General features: G+C 35.6%; 1 pseudogene; it reads left to right on the forward strand.

Annotated features, from left to right (window-relative positions):
• Positions 1–968: 968 nt before the first annotated feature.
• On the forward strand, positions 969–5,247 carry LOC149572502 (sugar transporter ERD6-like 6; annotated as a pseudogene).
• Positions 5,248–6,615: the final 1,368 nt, after the last annotated feature.

The following is a 6,615-nucleotide window of genomic DNA, read 5'->3' on the forward strand; positions in this document are numbered from 1 at the left end:
GACACTTGGATATGACACCTCGTGGATTCTCCTTTGACACTTGGCTGAGATTTTTCATAATCAAATATTCTTATCTCTTACGCATGTCCCTATTTGGCTTATTCGTCATAGATTCTTGGCTTTAAGTGGGTTGAGGAATCTTATGATGGGTCATAGATTCTCTTCCAAATTTGACTCTCGTGTGTCATAGAATCTTACTTTTGGCATATTCTGTCATATGCGTCATAGGAATTATTATTACCTCTTACGCATGCCCTATTTGGCTTATTCGTCATAGATTCTTGGCTTTAAGTGGGTTGAGGAATCTTATGATGCGTCATAGATTCTCTTCCACATTTAGCCAAATTTGACTCTCATGTGTCATAGAATCTTACATTTGGCATATTCTGTCATATGCGTCATAGGAATCTCTTGCCACATTGCATGTCTGTGGGTGACAAATCCAATGCTCTCACCCTACATGAAAATTATAAAATGAGCACTCTTTCTCTCATTTTGGGTCCTTGAATCCTGGAATGTTGAAATCTTGTGTCCTAGAATCTAGAATGCCTAAGTTTTAAAAATCCAAATTGTTGAATCTTTGAGTCTCTACTTCTTTGCATGTTGCATGTTGCTATCCTTGCTATCACCAAAAGACTGATCTGTTAGTGTCTGATACAACCACTAAACTTATAGAGGGGAGTGTTGAACATTTTTCCAACAATATCCCCTGAGCATTACTTGAGCATTACCCGACATTTTGAGGATTCAAACTTGGACCACTTGTTAGAGTGGAGTTGCCATTGCACCAAAAGACCGATCTGTCAATGCCCAATAGAACTACTCAACTTATGGTACATAAGAGGTAGTTAAGCCCTTGTCACGGGTCCTGAGGGGAGCGTTGAATATTTTGCCAGCAGGATTTTGGCTGTGCAGGCCTGTAAGTTTGCAGAAAATTTGGTCACTACAGATTTTACCCTATAAAAACAATGGAGTACATGGATGATTTGGAAAAGGGAAGCATGGGTGGCAATGGAGATATTAAAAAGGCTCTCTTAGAGAAAGGAAGCACACGTCTAACCATATCCAAATCTGGCTGTCATGGCGGTAAAGGTGCTAGAAAGGCAGATAATGTTGAAATCTTCTGTGGAAGTGCTATAACTGCAATATTATGTACATTAATAGTTGCCCTGGGACCTATACAATTTGGTTTCTGTGTAAGTTATAGTTTCTTATTTGAATAGATTGATTTTTAATCCATGCATCCATTACAAGAGTTGACCTAAATCAAAAAAGGAAGTTTCTAACAGCAACATTCTTTGTGATTGGATACTCTTTGCCCACACAAAGTGGGATCATCAATGATCTTGGGTTAACTGTTTCCTAGGTACTGTTATTTGATGAATGCATTTTTGCAATAGGATAGAATATAGTTCATGTGGTAGATCCTAATATAGAGTCTTGTTGTTTCTGTCAGTTCTCCTTATTTGGATCTTTAACTAATGTTGGAGCCATGGTGGGTGCAATAATTAGTGGACAAGTTGCTGATTATATTGGATGGAAAGGGGTAAGTGCCTTCAATGTTTTCCTTTCTTTACTAAAATAAATTTATATGTTAGACCTAATATGCTACCGCTAAAGGGATACACTGCAAGATTTTGTCTTGTACATCTAGTAGCAACGATGGTCATATAAATTCTTTTTTGTACCCAGTCTTTAAAGATGAGTGCAATTAACACACATTTAGATTTGCATAACCTCTTCTTTGTTTGCATGTAGGCATTACTAGTAGCTTCCATTCCCAACATTCTTGGGTGGCTTGCTATTTCTTTTGCCAAGGCAAGCTAATTTTCCTTTGATAAAATGATAGCTAAACGAATAAGAAGTTTGATAGTGATTTTCCTTTGGAGCATAAGGAAATTCCTCTTTTTGATGTCATCACCCTATGGTTACAGGATTCTTCATTTTTGTACTTGGGAAGAGTGCTCACAGGCCCTGGAGTGGGAGTCATCTCATTCACTGTAAGTTAATTTTTTTCCACAATCTAGAACAAGCCTATTGTTGTCATTTTTAAGCCATAAATTATTACACTTAATAAATTAAAGAGCATACAGGCACGTGGACAACTATGAATCTAACCATATCATGGTTCTTTTAGGTACCAGTATACATATCTGAGATTGCACCAAAGAATTTGTGAGGAGGTCTTGGGGTAGTAAATCAGGTCTATTTTGTAAACTCAAAATTCTTTTGTATATTAATCATGATAATAGTCCTAATATAAAGTGTAATTTGATATAGTTTTGAATCTTATACTTAATTGATTTTTCAACAGCTTTCTGTGACAATTGGTATTATGCTGGCATATCTATTTGGACTATTCCTTTCATGGCATCCTCTTGCAGTTGTAGGTACCTTTTATTATGCTTTTGCTGGGTGAGTTTAAAAAAACAAATTAGATTTTTAACTTTTATGAAAGAAATGATAGGTTGACAACTTTAGCTGGACAGGTATGATCCCTTGTGCCCTTTTGGTATTCGGCCTCTTCTTCATACCAGAATCCCCAAGATGGCTGGTGAGCATATTTCACATACAGATACATTTTGAAATGATATTATTCAATTATCGCTAACAATTTTAAAATGACATATACTATACAAATAAACTTATTTGGCAAATTTATGATTACTTGAGTGCAGGCAAAAGTTGGTAATGATAGTTTTGAAGCTTCACTACAAGCACTCCGAGGATCTAATATTGATGTCTCCCTTGAAGCAATTGAAATCAAGGTGCTACAATTTCTCCAAGATGAACTGCATTTTTTGCCTGTTCCATTAATTGCATCATCAAACTTCTTACTGTGTTTTCAATATTCTACCAGTTTGAAGAGTCATTTGCTTTTGTATAGATTTTGCTTTTTTTTTAAGCTTTTCCTATCGTGAATGGGATTTAATTGTCTATTAGTTAACATCACCTCTATAATGGTAGAAGCTTGTCTAACTAATGGAAATATTATGAGTCTAGAGCGTCATGGAGATGAATAGTCAGCAAAGTAGAATCAAATTCGGTGAGATCTTTGAACAGAGATATGCCCTTCCTCTCACTGTGAGTTACATCTTAAGATTTCCCCATTTGGCCAATTTACACAAGTAGATTTATCAGTCAACAACTACTTCATTCTTCCAAAATGGAGACAACTCACAATTTTGTATGCTGATATTGTCTTGAAATGGGAGACTGCATATTGGTATTGGGCTGCAACTTTTGCAACAATTAAGTGGAGTTAATGGTATTATGTTTTATAGCATTTCCATTTTCAAATCTGCTGGTGAGTTCTAGCCTATAGGTATCTAAAGTTGAGGTTCTATATCATGTCTTTATTCATGTTCAATTTATCATATTATAAACTATGGAATCTATAGCATGCTTTGCAATAGCCTTTGGCAGCAGAGAATTATCTTAGAAATTTAAAGTCAACGAGATAAAAGGTTGTTGAAAGTGATTTTTAGTTCATAGTGTCTATGTTAATCTTATTTCTTAAACAAAGCACTGAGCTACGATTTGTGCTATCCACAAATTTGCAGGTATTTCATCTGCTAGTGCTGCATCACTTGGACTTGGTGCCATTCAGGTTTAATTATTTTCTTGAAGTCTTGCATGAATTTGTCTGTCATGATTTAGTCTCATGTTGCTTATGAATAAAGGATAATGTTACAGGTGCTCACAACTGGGCTTACTGTATGCCTAATGGACAAAGCTGGTCGACGTCTTCTCCTTATGGTGAGAAAAACCTTGCAGTTATCATGATTTTGTATTATTTCATTTGGGAGCATAGATTCAATGGTGGAGAGAACTAACATGTTTTATTTTTTTGTCAATAGGTCTCATCAGGAGGGATGGCCATATGTCATTTTCTTGTTGGCCTCTCATTTTACTTGAAGGTAGTGTCACTAAAAGCCATATGTTGTTTCCTTCTTGGTCTCTCATCTTACTTTAATGCAGCGCCTCTAAAAAGCCTAATGGTTGGTTTGAATCTCTATGAAAAACATGCCTTCACTTTCTACTGAACACTTATTTGGTGGTGTTATCTGGTGCCTGATGGTATGGAATTTCTTGGCTGTCCAATGCTAACTTCTAGTTTGCTCTTATTGCAGAGCCATATGGAAGGAGCTTCTCAATATGAAATGTTCTTCAGTGTATTAGCTTTAACAAGTTTGCTGGTAAGTTGGGAATGAAAACTCAAATATGAATATAGAAATTGGAAATAATAGAACCCTTGAGTAACATAGCTCTTAGGATTTTTAACACATACTAAAACTTCTATGCTACTGTAGATACTTCCACTCAATGTCAAGGGTCTTGCTGGCAGTGTAGCAACCCTGGCACACTGGATGACATCATGGGTGGTGACAATGACTATCAATTTACTAATGCAATGGAGCTATGCTGGTGAGTTTTTAGCCTTAAGCTGTGCATCCCTTAAGCATACCAAAATTGCCCACTAAATCATTGCCAAATGGAAGAGTTCCGCTATAACAAACATGATGGAATGTGCACCACTTATCTATATGGTATACACTTTTAGTAAAGCAATTAGACCATACGATAATATTTGTGGTCTCTCCTAGATTCCTATATTGGTCCATTAAGCCTTCAGGGCATGCCATGTCCCCTGATACTGAATGTTGGAAGATTGGAACTAGGCGAGTTCTAAAATGTCTATTAGCCTTGTCTGGCCTATTTGTGTGGGAAAAGTTTCGATCTTCAAACAAGTAAAAACATATCCTTGAAAGAGAGGTAGCATGTTCAAATCTAACAGGGGTAGGGAATGTATGCCCCGTTTGTAGATCTGAAAACAGATTGCAGCAAGGATGTGGATGAGACACCTATATCCATTTGATAGATCTTGCGAACCATATTTAGTCTAGAGTAGGCTAGAAAACATATTGTCAAAAAATGAGTAAATAATTGCTCATTATGAATAGTTTTTTGAAGTTCCATTATTACCGTCTTATTGTTGCAGGGACATTCATGCTATATTCTATTGTGTGCACCTTCACACTGGCCTTTGTGGTATTGTGTGTTCCAAAAACCAAAGGACGAACTCTGGAAGAGATCCAAGCATCCTTCAGATGAGCCGCTATGATGAATTCATCCCTTAGCAGATGACGAAGTGGGTTCAATTCAAGATGCACCATTGCATCGTCTGCGACTGCATATTACATTGTTGATTCTTTAACTGTGGGGGCAAAGTAATGATTTGTAATTGGGAGCAGTAATCTAATCCGTCATTATTCCATTAAAAGGTTGCTTCCCAACCTTGAATTCTTTCATTGCAATTACTATTCACACGTGTATTCGGAATAAAGTTTTCTTTCTTCTTGTTCTATTATGTAATGTATAATAACTGGTTTTGTACAGGGTTTCACATATGATTTACAATGCAATTCGATCAGCAAACCGACTAGATAATTAAAAATATCCTTAAACAAGTAGAATGTAACAAACAAACATCTCAAAAAGAAAGATGAGTTATAACTTTTTTGTGGGCTTAATGGGAAGGCACAAGCTGGTTCTCATTATGTTTTCATGTTTTCACAAGTTTTTACAATGGCAAGTTACAATGGTAAGGGATAAATTAGGAAGAAAATTTATGAAGTTTATGAGGAACATAGCCAATTTGAGTAACTCCTTGTGCAAGTTTATGATGAGCACTTCCAACTTTTTAATGCACTATAGCCATTAACTTGGTCATCTTATTATGTTTCCATGTTTCCATGAGGTGTCATTACAATGGGAAGGGATGAATTAATAAACAAATTTTATAAAGTTTGAGGTTAAATGTGCAAGTTTATGATGAGCACTTTTAACTTTTCAATGCACTATATCGAGTAACTTGGTCCTCTTGTCCTTGTATGCAACACATTTTAAAATAAAGTGTTGTTCAACACAGGCAAAATCTCTCTTCCCAAGCCTCTTTTGCATTCTTTTGTACATTTTGAAGTTAGTCACATTTGAGATTGAATTCATTGATATAATGTATATACTTCCAAACCAATTCCCCCAATTTTCTTGTAAATTTTATCCATAAAAAACATATTTACTGTTTGTGGGACACATTGAAATGAATATTCTATTTACTCATCAACTTTATGTTGTGTTGCATCCATGTACTTTTTTGGATTCTTTTTAGAAAAATTTTTAGATGCACCATAGCAAGTTCTTTGATAGGGGTAGCTCCCATTTCATTTAGCATTATATCAAATGGGATAGTGCTTTTGATTCTAAACTTGTTTGTGATCATATGCTTTTGGATTCCCTTGATTTTCTTCCATTGTGAGGCTTAAGTGTTGATGGTCAATGACTCACACCCATAAAAACAATCAGTAGAACAATCCTAAATGCTTGCCTCTCAACACTTGTTTTGGAGAGCATAAAATGTCTTCCATATTTCTAACGTTCTTTTCTTTTTGCAACCATTTCATCTTAGTTTTTTGTTGAAGTCAATCCGACGATAGAAGGGTATTTTTTCAAAATAAAACTTATGTTGATACTACTTTTTACAATTAGAGAAAATCAAGACTTTAGTCTTTTTGATATTGACCTATAGTAACAATATTTTGCAAAAGTTCTCAA

This window comes from Cupressus sempervirens, chromosome 2 (assembly GCF_028749045.1).
Source record: "Cupressus sempervirens isolate cs-2001-9-10 chromosome 2, ASM2874904v1, whole genome shotgun sequence".
NCBI lineage: Eukaryota > Viridiplantae > Streptophyta > Pinopsida > Cupressales > Cupressaceae > Cupressus > Cupressus sempervirens.